Genomic DNA, 17,509 nt, shown 5'->3' with positions numbered 1-17,509 from the left:
AATTGTTCTTATTCTTTCAACTGGCCCCTGCTCAAAACGTATGTACCTATATAAATAATAATCTAAATGACACAAAAGAGGGGTCTAACTTAACAAAGAGACCTCCGTACCTTCCCACACTGGTCATCCGTGAGTACTGGTCATCGGTGGTCATCGAAGAAATTGTTTAGATATCGTCCTGTCTATTTATAAAAACTAACCCCTTCGGCTTTTGAAAGACAGGCTTAAAAATTGCACTTGGATGCGCGACACCCCTTTTAAAAATCGCTATTCTTTGTAAAACAGACAAAGCAGGTATCATCAAATATAAAATAATATTAATAAACGGAAAACCGTTACAAATTGAAATAAAAAAAGGATTATTTTGGTTTTTGCGAGTCGCAAGTATAATTGAAAACAACTTTAACAACTAGATTTCAATGTCGACCATTAACATCTTAGCCAAATGTATGTACATGACCAAGAGTACTGTAATATATTCGAAACTTCGGATATATTACAATGACAATAAAAACGCGATATTAAACCTTCAAAGTAGTTTTAATTACATAAACACAAATACATTCAACAGCCAGGCCGGCGTATATCTGTAACTTTTCTCGACGCTCAACTAAAGGCTTGTCTATAATTTAAGATGCCAACATTCAAAGAACTGATACCATCTTCGATATTTAAAACTAATTTCATACTTATCGATCATTATTTATAAATACTATATCTATACTAAATGTTTGAGAGCATTGAGAGCCCAATTAGGTAACAGTTGGCATTAAAGTGCCTGAAATTAGATTCGAAGATCTTATTCGAATTATGAACTTCACAATTGATTATACTGCGGCTCACCATATAAAATGAAGGTTCTAAAATAAGGTACGATAACACGTTCAAATAAGAAGTCTTAGAAAACAAAGGCTCTCCAATTCCAAAATATAAAAGCAACTATGAAAGTCGGTATTAAATAGATACGAATAACCACGTTCAACAAAAATACTATTATACCATTTTAGAATTTAATAAAGCACGATGTGTATTATTTTCTGAGGCCGAAAGCAACAACGGAGCCCAGGGGCGGGGCACACGTATGCTGCGAGTCTCTAACTTGTACCCGGTAGGGATACCAGCGCGCAGAGAAAGTCGAAGCGATCATGATAACTCACCTTCGATAAATTTATGCGCCCTTTGTTTCTTTTCAACGATTTATCAAAAAATATCCCCTTTGTCCGCGTTTCTCTCATAATAACATCGCAAGGGTCAGACGGTCACCGCTGCACTATTGTTCTTCAGTGTCGGTGCGAAGTGTTGGGATAACTGTACAAGTATTACGGTTTCCTCGAAAACATTGAGAGCGAGGTGAAATGTCAATTTTTATGCCATTCAGAGTGAGTCGTGACGTGTGCCCTGTTATTACCAACCGCAATAATAATCGCGCAAAAGATTACCAATAAAATTCCAAATATTTCTCAACAAACATAAATAGGCTGCGAAGGAAGTAAATACAAAGTAAACATTTGACAAAAATGTATGAATAATGGGAATTGTTTTATCAAATTTTGTGTAATGATATTATAGTGAGCAATGGCGCTATAAGTCCCTGAACAATATTAATCTGTATTCTATAGGTAATTCAAAAGCATTACCTTACATTATAATACAAAATCGTCAATAAGATAATCTTGCCGCAAACCAAAGATATGAAACATAAATTTGCTCATTGGGTAATGAAACCAAAATGAAATTAGTATTTAGTTATTGTAATGCTTATCTGGTTCGTAAAATATTAAATTCTGAAATAAGACAATATTAAGCAGCACTTCTACTCGCTTTATTTGTAAGTTATGCCTTGTAACTTATTTAGTATTGGTAACAAAAGACAAGCACTGTGCGAGTAGGCGTTTGTATTTATAGGAAACTGTGTCGCCTTACAATATCAATATTTTACAAATATAACATTGTTATTCAAATACAAGAAACTAAAATAAATTTTAAAAAGAAATTCGAAATTAATTTTGTGAAAATATTGTTATAATTAACGATTGTAAATCTAACGCTGAGTTATTATCTAAGCAACTAGTAGTTTAACTACCTAAGGTTCTACTTTTACACTACGACTGCCAAGTCGGCATCGCTGTAAATCATATAGTATGACAGCGTTGATAAATTGTACCGTTTCACCACGCCAATATTACGCATCCGTTTAAAAGCGAACTAAAATGTTTTCGTAAACGATGAACGATTGATTGATAACATCATTTCGGTGCGGTCGTTTGTACGAAACTAATCACGAACCGTAATTATAAGCTTCTTTTTTAATTATTTATTAGATTTTTGTATTATATTGTCTATATTTTTTACATTGTTCAAGGAATTCGGGTGGCATTCAAATTGTGTACCACACGGACCGTCTTGAGACGAGCTATTATAAATTATAATTTGAATAGCTATTTGGTAGCTGATACCACTCTGTTCAAACTGGAACCAACGACCCAGGTTGAAAACACGCCTTCCTTAATAAAAACTTTTTTTCTCCATAAATTAGAATAGAACAACCGATTACGTATTTTGATCGTAAGTTCGTGATTATTTTGATTTTGAATTACACCTTAAACGATACGACACTTCAATATTAAAGCTACTAGTTTTACATACGAACGAGATAAAAAGCGATTGGCCTCTTGTGATTCTATTCATATTGGAACACTCGAAGGATGATGCTCGAGTGGTGTTTTTACATAAAGAATGCGGGGCCTAATAACGTTTCCCATAAACTTTGTTGCTAATGTTTTTGATATTCTCAGAAATCGTAAAGGTAATTTCCACACTAATGGTGCTATGAATTCTTAATAAGTTTCCTAACGGACTACGTCGATAAACACGCGCTCGATTATGACAAAGTAATCGAAGTCGAATTGTTAATTGCGTACGTCGAATGAATTTAAAAATGCATGGCATTTAAATGCCAGCCCGATCGCCATTTTAGTGCGACGCGAGAGAGCCTATCACCTTGAACACGACTTAAATCTGACAACCTCGAATGTCACTCTCGCCCGGACCAATTAAATCTACTTTTTGTTTCATTTGTCAATTGAAATAGAAGAATGTTATTCATAAAACAATTAATGGACAAATTGCTTAGTGTCGCTGATTTTAATGCACAAACATGCTGAAATTCTCAAGCATAATATGCGCAAACGTATAAAGATACACAATTAACTATTTCTAGAAATAAATATTCTATTTAAAAAAAATACCTGGAGCCCTTATAAAATATGTTTGCACGACAAAATAAATGAATATAGGAAACATTAATCTGTTAATAAGTTAAGCAATCCGACTTACAGATAATTACAATAATAAATATAGAAACATACAATGTTCTGAACTTATGATATGGCAACTTGTTACTGAATATTATTTTATTCTTAAGTCAGGAATTTGCATAACATTATGTTTAATACCGCTTTTACATACCGACCCAGTGGGCATGTGTTCGGCGAGATTGCGTATGCGCTGCATGCGTTATGTATTGCGAAAGTTTTATGGAGCCAGAACAAGGCGGGTAGATCTGAAAAATTATGTTTTCATTGTACGGTTACGGACAATATGATCGAGAGATAAGTTACCAGAACACCTTAACCAGAAAAAAGTGTTACAGTGCAGTAATGTCGCTTCATTCACCTAAAGATAGCCATCGTCTCTTTCTCGGTACCGCTAAATTACATTTCTAGTAGCCGTGTAACGCGTTTACGAGGCACTTTGAAGATGATACGGTGTGCCCGTAATGGCTATTGCAATATTATACTGTCAGATCCCAGAGTGATATACTTTACTACCGGCATATTCTCTACCGTGTAATTTTTGTCGACGAAAGATACAGCGTCAGGGTCAAAGAAAACTGTCGAGGCTTCATCGCCGGATACCTAACAATCATTTCATATCAGCAATAATCTAAGTCTTCTTAGAAAGTGAAACATTATATTGTTACACAAAACATTTTGTTTTTACTGGAGGCACGAAATGTTGCCATTTACGAAATAATGTCAAGTTATGATAAAGAAAAAAATGCGAGCAATTGCACCGATAAGTTTTTAATGTGATGGAAGCGTGTCAAGTAAAATAATGGGTAAGGTTATCTATCGAGAAAAACGGTTCTTGAGCTCCGAAAGTGTGGTTATCCGTTGGCAAGTTCCGCGGCCGACTGCCAAACACCACCAGCTATTCGAAAGCTGCCACCGTCCGCACGGACAAACCTCTCAAGCCGCTTGCGCCTAGGTTCTACAGACGTGATCTTTATCTTGGAAACGATGTTTGAACTCAATTATTTACGAGTTACCCACACACATGACAGTTGTATTATGAAGCTCGAATCGTGCCACCGCTATGAACAATCTAAATGAGCCTGATTCTGATACAGACGACGATAAATAAAAGGAAAGTTGAATTCTAAATAAGTGACAAAATTAACTTTAACGATGTTACGTAAAATACTAATAATCACTTTTCAATTAAAACTCCATGTTGATTTGATTGCAGGTATTCTGTGGCCAAAAACAGTTTTGTAATTGCTATTTTCTAAACTCGTCTGTATGCTTCGGAACAGGAAATAAAAATTTTCGTACAGTCAAATTCTAAAGCCGGACATAAAGATTTGAAATTCCGAGAAAATATTATTTGAGTATATGCCCTAGATTCGAGAGGTTTTTCGAAATCCCACCACCAAGATGTGAAGGAGTTTCATATGCAGATCAAAGCTGTCCCCTTGAATTATTGATTTCCATGAGCAACGGTAACTATGTACTACAGCATCAAGTGGACCATACGCTCGTGTCTTCTTTTCACATAATACATAAACAGTGGCACTAGTTCGTGAACGTAAAAAAACGTCAATGTCATGTAAAAAACCCAAACGCGAGTGAAACAGGACACAAAATTTTTTTAATGCCCCTGTCGAGCTCCAGTCGCGCCTAGTTTCCTCTGGTTACAGATATCCCTATAATATTAAATCGAAATCGCCATTTTTATGCAGTCAACTGCCGTCTAACCCGTCAAACAAAAAAAAACTGTTTCTCGCAGAAATAGGCTAGATAGAAATACTACTATCCCTGTTAGGTCACATAATGCCCTAACATCATTAAATTCAAAATTATGTTTGAAATAACACCTCGATAAAATACCTAACATTTAATAAAATAACTAGCTAAAATCAAGCACAACATTCTCCGTTTGTGTAATTGACATGTCAATGACATTCAATTGCAATTTTATGATAATCCCTGCAAACTAGTAAATTATAACGCTAGATGGATTTTTTTCCGAAGTTAATACTTTGCAATCAGTAGAATAGGTGCGGAAGCCATCAACTATGGACTTCTTGATTAATCAATCATAAACGATAGATTGTATAAACTCTTCGCACAGGGGCGTAATCAGTCATCATTACAAGAAATAACATCAAAGAAATAATTTTAAATTTTAATATACGAGAAAAGCAAAAGCAGAATTTAGGAAACATTCCTTCATGTTCTGATCAAATGATAAAGCATGAGTAACGACTACTCATAAGTCCGTAATATGTTCTATCCTAGATTACGTCCCTGGCGATCATAAAAGCGATACCCGAATACCGGCGGTGAGTAGGTAGGTACCGACGGGCAGCGGACCTCTTCGGAGTCCACATTACACCTCTATGTTGCTATAAAATTTATGAGGGCTTTATTTTGGAAGCTAATTAAAAAAAATGTGATGGCCGTTAGACAACATTGATCGTGAGAGAGCGATAAAACCATAGGAGAAGCAATTTGTATAATAAGGAAGATGTATTTAAATAATTAAAAAGAAACGATCTATACCATTTTAGTATTACTAGTTCAAACATTTATATAATAGTTAAATGTAAATAAGTGAAACAATTGTGTAGCTCATTGATTTTTTTAGAGTTCATTTATTTTTGGCTACATTATTTTATTTATCATCAACATATTTAATGTACCCATATGATTTTGCTTGAGTATAAATTAGTTTTGCATAAAGTAGTTTTTGTCGCGATAAAAGTTATAAATAGTTCAAACTAATTTTGATATGTGGATATAATATTTAAAGTCATTCTCATCGCTATAATAGTAAATATTCGGATTGTTAGATTAAAGAATTTACATGGACAGACGATTAAACGGTAAATCTTTACTTCTATCGAATAGCTTTCAGTTGATTTATTTATTAGATTACTACATTAATAATAATTTACCGACTTTTGTATTTGTTTTTTTCTAACTAATAACAAAACCAAAAGCGTATAATATTTAAAATTAAAGTAGCCGTCAAATGTCAATCGGGTCTAGTACGATCGAAGTCTATTACTTGATATTGAATTTTTATTGTACTAAACAGCAACTGAAACATCTTTGAAAATTCAATCTACATATAATTTATAGATTTTTTTTATTGCCTAGATGTGTGGACGAGCTCACAGCCCATCTGGTGTTAAGTGGTTACTGGAACCCATAGACATCTACAACGTCAAATACGCCACACCTTGAGATAGAAGTTCTAAGGTCTCAGTATAGTTACAACGGCTGCCTCACCCTTCAAACCGAAACGCATTACTGCTTCACGGCAGAAATAGGCGGGGCGGTGGTACCTACCCGTGCGGACTCACAAGATGTCCTACCACCGTACACTTTGCCTTACTTTGCCTTCTTATTTTCGTTAAATACAAATGTAATGCGCTTATATGTACATATATAAATCAAGATTAATTTCTAACAAAAATATTCATATGCAAAATAAACGACTAAAAGCCATTTGTGTGATTAACGTTAAGAATGCAACAACACCTCCCTAATGAAATCCGTGTCTGATCCATAGTCGATTCGAACGGTACTCAACTCGGCAATATTTATAGTGACCCGGCACGGTCAAGCCGCTTATCAAGACCGCCGCACGCAAAACTACGTACTGTCCGCAAAACAGCGGTGTGAATTACGATCGTACCGCCTGTCTCTGTTTTAAATACGCTATTGTTAGCTATTACATTTCCTCTCGGAGCAGCAGTAGAGTATAGCTTAGTCACAATAATATATCTATATATTAATACGCGAAGCAAAAACTTTGTACCCCTTTTTACGAAAATTGTGCGGACGGAGGAGTATGAAATTTTCCACACTTTATAGAATACAGAGAAGGAGTGCGGAATGCTATTTTTTTTTTTAAATTATGCATAAAATATACATTAAATCAATAAAAAAAAATTACACACACTACCTACTCTTCGTTTATTGTCAAACTTTTGTTATTGCTTAAAGTCTGTGGTCAAATTGAGAATACATTAATATTGTTTGTCTTTAATATTATTTGTCTATAATGTAGTCTTGGCGAAATCTATGATTATAGATTAAACTTATAAACAACTTATAATTTCAATTATTATAATTATAGTCGAATTTCAACTACTGCGGGACCACTAGTTATTAATTAAATACACTTCAATTTATCTGATTAAAGAAAAAATTTCAACGTTACAAATTTCAACGTTACATAATTAATCGTATTTTGCAGTATATTTATGGCGTTCAAATTTAAGATTTTGTGAGAAAGCACTTCTCAAGCTATTTCTGAGATCGATTAGATACTATTTATCCTCAAGAAAAATCCAAATTAATTTCAATTATTCAAGTACAAGCTACGCTATTAACACCTCAGTCGGTCGTTCTGCATCAGTGTTTAATACTACACGGATGCTGCAATTTCTAAATAACTCAATTTATGTTTCTTTAAGTATTCAACTAATTGTAAATACCTTTGGCCTTCGGAGATAATAAATATTAAGAAAATATAAAATAAAGTTTATGCTCTCAAATAACACGAGTTCTAAGTTAGTAACAGATGTGTGTGTGGTGTTTTACGGTGGCTTTGGCACGAAGGAATTCAATTGCTGATTCAAAATTTACGTCTTGAAATTTGGACACGTTGGTGGTAAGTGGTTACTGGAGCCCATAGACATCCACAACGTAAAATGCGCCACCCACCTTGAGATATAAGTTCTAAGGTCTCAGTATAGTTACAACGGCTGCCCCACCCTTCAAACCGAAACGCATTACTGCTTCACGGCAGAAATAGGCAGGGCGGTGGTACCCACCCGCGCGGACTTACAAGAGGTCCTACCACCAGTAAAAATTAATATTAATTATAATAATTAATATTTCATTTACTTCAGATTTTGCATCCAAATTACATTCATTAACATTTCATATAGTATACCAGAATTAAATAAAAACAAAAACTACAATCTCGGAATAGAACAAAAGCAATAATAATATACCAAAAAAACAAATAATAATAACAAAACAAAAACTCAAAATTAAGGTCGAAACTACCTTAATCTAAAGGCTGGTTTGGATCCAGAGTGCTCAACATACACACGTGTCCAATGTTGTATTATTGGGCAGTCCAAATCCATCCGCGAGGCGAACAGCCGCAGGTAGCTGTTGCGACTGACCCGCACATTTTAACACAGTAGAGCCTTCGACCTCATGTCTCATCGCGAGTAGCAGCCTTCACGTCTACGGTGTCTATGGACTCAAATAACCACCTACAAACACTGACTTCATCTTCTCGTCTAACAACATAAATAACATATCCAATGGAACGAACGGAACATAATTTTTATAAATTTGTTGATGTTTTAGTCGTCGTGGCCTAAAGGATAAGATGTCCGGTGCATTCGTATGTAGCGATGCACCGGTGTTCGAATCCCGCTGGCGGATGCCAATTTTTCTAATGAAATACGTACTCAACAAATTGTTCACGATTGGCTTCCATGGTGAAGGAATAACATCGTGTAATAAAAATCAAACCCGCAAAATTATAATTTGCGTAATCACTGGTGGTAGGACCTCTTGAGAGTCCGCACGGGTAGGTACCACCACCCCGCCTATTTCCGCCGTGAAGCAGCAATGCGTTTCGGTTCGAAGGGTGGGGTAGCCGTTGTAACTATACTTGAGACCTTAGAACTTGTATCTCGAGATGGGTGGCGCATTTACGTTGTAGATGTCTATGGGCTCCAATAACCACTTAATATCAGGTAGGCTGTGAGCTCGTCCACCCGTCTAAATAAACAATAAATAAAAAAACTCAAAGGTTCGTTTTACAAAACCAATCAACGCCTAAAAGATCTGCTGTCGTAATCTAAGCAACAGTTGATGCTTTGAATCAACTCTAAAAACTCCTTCGAACTGGACAAACTATGAATCAAACGTATTGAATGGTCAGCCCGCAATCGTATCGAATCACAATCGTACGGAATAAATTTATTTAATGAGGCGTCTAAGTTACTCGCTCTGGGCCTGTAATATCCGAATCACGTTCGTTTTTCAATAGTCGGTCGCACAACGGTGACGAATGGCGACAGTATACGGCACTCGATCTTTCGAGATTTATGCACCGAGGGAATTAGCACGAAGGGCGGAACGACGATTGAGCAAAACCCTATAGAAGAACACTACCTTCGTGCTCGTTATGGCCTATCACTACATCGATCTGGTAGATAAACACACGACGTGCGCGCGCGCATGCACTTCACTCGACATTACAAATGGCACCTCCCACAATGCCATACAATTTCCTTATTGTTAATTTAATCTGAAAAATATTGTGTCAAACATTTATTAGAACAAATATAATCCAATAGATTAAAACGATAGAATGCACCATATACTATCCAATAATACACTATTATAATATTGATAATAAACCATTGAAGATACTATTAATAATTATAATACGCTATTGAAAATCAGCTTCGCTTCTCTGTATTCTATTATGATATTTTTATTTTGTTAAATACGCATATTCGTTCTTCGTCTTCGCTAGTTTAATTCGATCTAATATACAACACGCAATCGATGAATACGAATAATGCCTTGGTCAGAGCTAATAATATTCACTTTTATCTATTCAATAAATTTCAGAAAAAATGGATAACTGTCGTAGCCTCTTTGAAAAAGGTCACTTAATGCATTTATTCAAATTCTCAACAATATTTACACACGTGAATACTAAAGGTAGCATGTACCTTACTTTAAATCCTAAATCAAAACATGTTTAAAACTAAAATGTTTAAAATGTAATAATGTAACTAACTTATGCTCTTCTGATTTTGGCTTCTCTATTCTCTCTATTCGTAATATCACTATTTACAGTATTTTCTTCGAATCACACGAACCTTAGACATATTTAAAACTACTTTTACGTAAAAGTATTTTTAATTATCACTGTTCACAATAATGAAAAAATAATATTAGCTTCAGTCAGGCCTTGGTGAGTCTCGCTTTTGGAGAGCCCGATTTTCTATACATGTTTATTTCAAAAATGAACTCCAAAAATGAACAACCAAATCCAAATCGCACATTTATGAACACTAATTAAGCTTCTTGTTTCGTGAGAATACGCTTTCGGTGCTGAAACTAATTATTTTAACTTTGAGAACTTTTTATCTACCGCCCACGAACAATGGAAACGTGACTTTACTGGTGATCGGAGAAGCCCGTGTTTATACTTACATGCATACGTCCTCGCGTGGTCCAAGCCCGGTATTCGCGTCGAAGGATCAACGCATTACTTTTACGTTTATCGCATTTTATTTCAGCTCTAAACTTCTCTGGTCAAGATAAGGAAATGTCAAAACGAATTTATGTTGAGATAAAGCTTAAAATGTTTTTTCGCTTTTGTAACAAACTGTTTATGTGACATAATCTGTGTAAAATAAATCGACGTGTAAGCAGCTGCACATAATTTTAAATTCACTAAATTTAATTTTTTTTTACACGCTGATTTGTTTTATTCTCTATAAATGCCAAAAAAATATTTGAAAAAAGAACAAATTCTTTATGAGAACATAAACATTGCTTCTTTAATATTAATTTGAAATAGACTGTACCTACTGTATTCATGTACCTACATTGTTCTGTATTTGTATAAATTGTTTTGATCTTCGATTTTATTTTTCCAATAAAACAGCTACATTGACATTTTATTTTTAACAGGCTTAAATAACAGCATTTTCTTACTACAATAAGATAGAAGTATGCGACATAATCGCCAGATAGCGGCTACAACTAAAATAGACATCGCAATATTCAATGAAACGAATATTTTTATTACATAGGCGGCATCACCACCCTGCCTATTTCTGCCGTAAAGCAGTAATGCGTTTCGGTTTGAAAGTTGGGGCAGCCGTTGTAACTATACTTGAGACCTTAGAACTTATACCTCAAGGTGGGTGGCGTATTTACGTTGTAGATGTCTATGGGCTCCAGGAACTACTTAACACCAGGCGGGCTGTGAGCTCGTCCACCCATCTAAGCAATAAAAAATAAAAAAAGCATAGGCGGATGGATGAGCTCATGACCCACCTGGCGTTAAGTGGTTGCCGGAGCCCATAGACATCTACGACGTAACCACCCGCCTTGAGCCATGAGCTCTAAGACTAAGTTTTATAGTACAACAGCTGCCCCACCCTTCAAACCGAAACGTATTACTGATTCACGGCAAAAGTAGGCAGAGTAGTGATGCCTATTCGTGTGAGATCACGCCCTGCCAGCAGTAATTCGCAAATTATAATATTTGCGAGTTTGGTTTATATTATATGATCTTATTCCTTCATCGTGGAAGTCGTTCGTAAACATTTGATAAGCGCGTACGCGTACAATAGAAAATTTAGTACCTGCCTGCGAGATTCGAACACTGGCACAGTCGCATCGCTCGATACGAATTTACCAGGCGTCTTATCTTTTAGGGCAGGACCTCTTCAAAATTAGTCAAAAATAAATTAACCTAAGATAAAAACATGATTGTCACAGTATAGTTTGAGATGTAGCCTATTGAAAATTTAATTTTTTTCAAACAACTTATCGTGTTCGAAGTACAAAACGGAAAAAACAAATCAACACATTTATAGTGTTGTTATATGTATAATCATTTATCTAGTAGCATTAAAACAAAAATTTAAACTAAATCAATAATTTAAATACGAATCATTCATAACGCGTATTTGTTTAAGTTAATTATATACAGCCTTATTTTTAACTCTTTATTCTAGGTTTTAAAAAACGTTACATATACTTTCGTTTAGCTTTTTATGTATTAGTCATTTTTTCAACCGTCTTCCTTACTGTACGGGGAACTAGTTCAACCATGGAGTGAAAAAAGAGCGAGTGCCATATAATTAATAGACAAAAAATTTTTACCTACGCTGATAGCGATTGAAAGGCTATTTCAGCTTCAGCCTAACGTGTAGGTGAGCTCACGGGGCTCAAACCGGAGTGTTGCTAACACTGGCTCTAGCAAGAGCAGTGCTTCGCAGAATCTACCACCGGGTCGTAAACGCGACACCAAGAAGATCCGGCGAGAAACTCAGTGTCTATGGGTTAATTCGCTCGTTGAGCCCTTCGTCGCAAGCGATGGATTCGACGAGGACGGTAACCGGTGCTTGTGGTACCTAAAAGCACCGTTAATGGATCGGGAGGATCCGTAATGACGTGTTTTGGGTGACGTCGACAATATTAGACATACTAACTTACGGTATGTACTTATCTGGTGGATTCTGAATTCCGACATTTCGAATATTTTATAAAATTTCCTGGAAATAATATTACAATTACAATAAAAAGAACGCAAGATTAAAACGTAAAAAAAGTATTTTTAATTATACTTATTAATATTACGAATGAAATAAACGTTACGGTGTTTGGTGTTGGCCTTTTCCAGTTGAACCAACCTATTAAACAACATTCGCTGGACACCCTGTCTATTTTTATAATCTAATAAAACGCAATTGATATCCTATAACAACTCCCTAGCGAACTGTACGTAATTACATATTTTCTTTATTGCTACATCGTTTTCGGGTCTCTCACAGCACCTTTTTTCACTCAATAAATTAAAAAAAATGGTCAAGTGAACTCACAGCTCACTTGGTTTTAAGTTATTAGGTACTTGAATCCATAGACGTCAAAAAGTAGATGCTACCAACATCTATCTTGGGACATGACATCGAAATATCGTTCGAACCAACATTATAATTATCATAAGTAGCAGGAAATTAAACAAGTTAATTAACTGATGAATTGTCATCATTCGCTTACGTTTCCATGTGACATTAAAAATACTATCAAAATAATAAAACGCAAACAGCAAATCGCAATAAGGTGCGCTATCCACGGGCTCGTAACGACACTCGATAAAACCTTTATGGTATTACACACTGAACGACTATAAATTGTAATGATTAAGGTCAATAACGCGATGGATATGATAACTGGTAAGATGTGAAACAAGCACGTATCCATCGGCACCTTGGGTTATAATTTATTTTATTTATGTACACAGAATACCTACAGACTTTCAGATAGGCCATAGAGTACCTAAATACCTATAATTGTCATGGAAGGAACTCGAGTTACTGCCATTCGTTAACATCGGCAATGCCTGTGGCCATGCAGCCTACCGATACCTCATGATAAACATACCTGATGCAAACATCATTTAATACCGACTACTAACGGAAATATAATTGCAACAATTTAAGAATGCTCATTTTCATAGCCTAGCATTCATTTGTTAATATAATTATGTAGGTACAACTAGTAAATTGAATTAAGTACGCAATGACTTATCTTTTGTTAACCTCTTACTGTTATTAAATTCTTAGTCTCTTTAAATGTAGTAATTACATACCTAATTACGAAATAATTAAGATTAATAGTCAGGTGTTTCCAATTTCCATGTTATACATGTATACACTTTTAAACAGGATACATTTGAAAATAGTTTATTTTAATAAACTCAACAAACCAATAAACTTTACATTAGCTAAAATTAAAAACATTTACGTTCGATAAATTGTTAACAGCTCCACAGTACCTACTACTCTGTGTTTTTATTTGTTACGCTACTACCTGCTTAGTTCTCGTTGCGGCATTAAAATCTCAAGTAACTGGTTGAATTTAAATACCAATAGTATTGAATTTATAACTAACTATTCTTGGATTAAATAAACGTTATATGTTGAAACACGCAGTTAAATTATTGTTACTAACGCCATCTCTTGACATCGACTGAAACTAGGTAGTGACAAGACAACCAAAGATTGAACGCACAGAGACATCTCTTTATCATTTATTACAACTTTTTAATTTATTTAGTAAATTTTCAAATTTAACGGATTTATATTAAAGTATAATTACAAATTGATTACCAAGAAATTAGCCATTATATTAATCTTAAATTATGAAACCATACGTATTTTTCGATATATGTGCACATAGAGAAATAATTATACGATGAATCTAGATAATTAGATCAATTAATAAAAAAAAAATGCACAATTAAAAATCACGAAACATATCTAAATACGGCACGAGTTCCAAACAAACATCTCGAGCCACTGTTTGATGGAAGGATCGATTGTCTTAGTAATTTTAAAGGCGCCTATGAATATACCTTCCGTCTACTTTTTTTTTTATTGCTTAGACGGTTGGACGAGCTCACAGCCCTCCTGGTGTTAAGTGGTTACTGGGGCTCATAGACATTTACAAAGTCAATGCGCCACTCACCTTGAGATATAAGTTCTAAGGTCTCAGTATAGTTACAACGGCTGCCCCACCCTTCAAACGTAAACGCATTTCTGCTTCACGGCAGAAATAGGCACGGCGGTGGTACCTACCCGCGCGGACTCACAAGAGGTCCTACCACCAGTAAACATTTTACAGACATTTTCAACAGTACCTATAGACAAGCACACGAGCTAACCTAATCTAAATGATGTGAAACCGAAAATCGGAACCCACCCTTAAATTTTAAACTATATCGAAGGCTTCAATAAAATTGGAGGATTGACCACTCGAGCTCACAGCACACCAATAATCAAAAGGCGTACTTAAAGAAGTTAACAAAGAGAGTAACATGAAAATAACGCACATTTTGCTACTAGGAACAAATTGTGGGCTATATTTAGTTGTAGTTTCCAGACATCAAGATCGAATCACATTTACAAGTCTACACAATACATTCCAAAAATATAATGTATAAAGATGAGTGAGAAAGGTATTGAGAGGGATTATTTCTGTAACGCAGCTAAAATTCGTAAAGGTAATTAGAAAACAAATCTATCGATAAGACAGAAAGCTCTCATTCCAGCGCAATTAATTTATAAGAATTTTTAATTTCACGAAATATTTAATTACGTAACGTCTATCAAGGGGGACTTAAAACATTCTGCGTTCGTTGCAAAAGTCACCTTATTAAAGGTAATTATGTGACCGCATAAGCGAGCACTCAGTTGTTCAAGCTCTCATTACATTCAACGGACCTCTTAATATTGCCTACAGTCCAGAATTCAGAAGACAAAAATAAATATTTTTAAAACTCACGAACATTCTTATAGCTTTTGCGTTATGATTAGATACCTGTTTTTTTTTCTAACATCAACGAATGTACATTCTTAATTAAAAATTGGCTTTAAAACTTTACAAAACGAAGAATTGTAACACTCCGAAACTCTAACGACATCTAGCAAAATTATGGAGAACTTTTTGCAACCAGGAAATGACAATTGCGAAACGAGCACGTAATTTATAATCTTTTGAACAATCTTTAAACTAGACGAAAAAAAGAAATGTCGTGAGGTACCTACGGACGCATGTCGTCCGTTGATCTGAAGGTTTTCATAATCGGCTGCACACTGCACACATTAACGGTAAGACGCTTTTTGTTATGACATCCGCTGTCAAGAAACCTATCGTTCCATAAGCCAGATAGATGTAACTTGATTCTCATGTGTTATAACGCGCCATAGAAATTGGCGTCATTGGTCAAGATAGAGAAAGATTGAGAAAATTTTGTGTTTTTATATTCGGCGATTTGTTTATATCAAACGACCTGTTAACCGCGGCTTCGCCCGGGTGATCACGATAAAGTGTTAATTAGTTTTCCTAAAGATAATGAAAATATTTTTTCGTAGGATTGAAATGTTTTCGATATAAAAGCCAACCTATGTAAATCTGCTGACCTAAAACTATGACTTTAAAAAAATCATGTTCATCCGTTACTGTATTTTGACATGAAAGTAGGAGAAACAAGCAAAAAATACAAAAATACATACAAATTTATAACACGTTATATATCTAGCGTATAGATACTATATTAAAAGAAAACGTATAGTCAGAAAAGTAATAAAATTGCCAACTTTTTAAAATCAGTGGAGCTGCTTTATCATGATGCTCGAAAAACAAACAGACAAAACAACAAGACAGACAAAAGCAAAAAGTTTATTGGGCTCACATTCATAAATATATACCAGTATACTTATAATAGATACTTTATGAAAATATACCTTTAACGTATACACACCCCCATTAATATGCAATAGTGATAAAAGAATAAAAATATCATATAACATAAAATAATCAATAATATTAGATATAATCAAATAAATATATTACATATTGTTTATCATAAAGACGGGATATGCGCGAGCCCAACCACGCATCCATACCGGGGATGAGCTTTCACGGTTAAAATTTAAATTAAACAGTACATTTAACATATTTTACGATTGCCTAAGTCCAAACAGGGTGTAAAAAAATCCCGTTACATCTTTGAACCGACTCTCTTGCTCAGAACGAATCTTCATTGAAATTTACGCTTTGAGACTTCAACGTAATGTATGCACAGCGCTGCAAATGCGAGAAACACTTAATATTAGGTGAGCTCTGAGCTGGTCCGTTCATATATGTTGAAAGTATACCTGGAGGACATAATTGTATGCCTTGCAGTAACTGCATTCCGTGTCGTTTTTATGAGGCGGCGTACCAAGTTCATTAAATACGAATCGAACGCAACTAAATTTGTACAATAATAACCTGAAATTCCAGTTTACAAGTTAACGGAGTCGCTCTACAGGTGGAAGACGCAAACAAGAGTGGAACAGCAAGACAATCTATTTTAAAACATTAGTGCAGATTAAATAAATTCTGTTTAATTAAATACAATCTAAAATCATCATTAAGACGTCGAAAACATATTCTGATTAGATTGCCTCTAATCAGAATGAGTTCACGACCACGAGTCCTTGATCTCTCTGTAATTTGGAGCTACATATAAATCAACACGATAATGATTTGATTTGCATAAAACAGAATCCAAAAATATACAATAAAGTTTGCATAAATTCAATCAAAATTAATTTTCTTTTAAATTTTCATCGCTCCAACGATCTCACATGACTTTTGGCTGTAACTCTTGATGTGTTTAAGGCAGAGTTACAAATTGATGTTCCATTATTTAATGGGGAACATTAGCAGTGCATGGCTCGTGTCTACTCCTTTTGTGGTGTTCATTACAACTTTTGCCCGAGTAAGGTCGAAACGTCGAGGACATTTCTTTCAAGATTTACACAACTCATTTGCAGAATCGTTTCGCCACGTTTTATATAATGATCGAGTTTTTTCTTTGGCAC

At 34.9% G+C, this 17,509-nt stretch overlaps 1 protein-coding gene across 5 annotated transcripts in view; it reads right to left on the bottom strand.

Annotated features, from left to right (window-relative positions):
* Window positions 1-17,509, bottom strand: part of grh (grainy head) — a 123,674-nt gene that overhangs the window by 77,871 nt on the left and 28,294 nt on the right. The window lies entirely within an intron of this gene.

The sequence above is a fragment of the Bombyx mandarina genome, chromosome 05 (genome assembly GCF_030267445.1).
Source record: "Bombyx mandarina strain Sakado chromosome 05, ASM3026744v2".
NCBI classification, from domain to species: domain Eukaryota; kingdom Metazoa; phylum Arthropoda; class Insecta; order Lepidoptera; family Bombycidae; genus Bombyx; species Bombyx mandarina.
The sequence above is the reverse complement of the archived record's forward strand: the minus strand, read 5'-3'. Positions and strand labels throughout refer to the sequence as shown.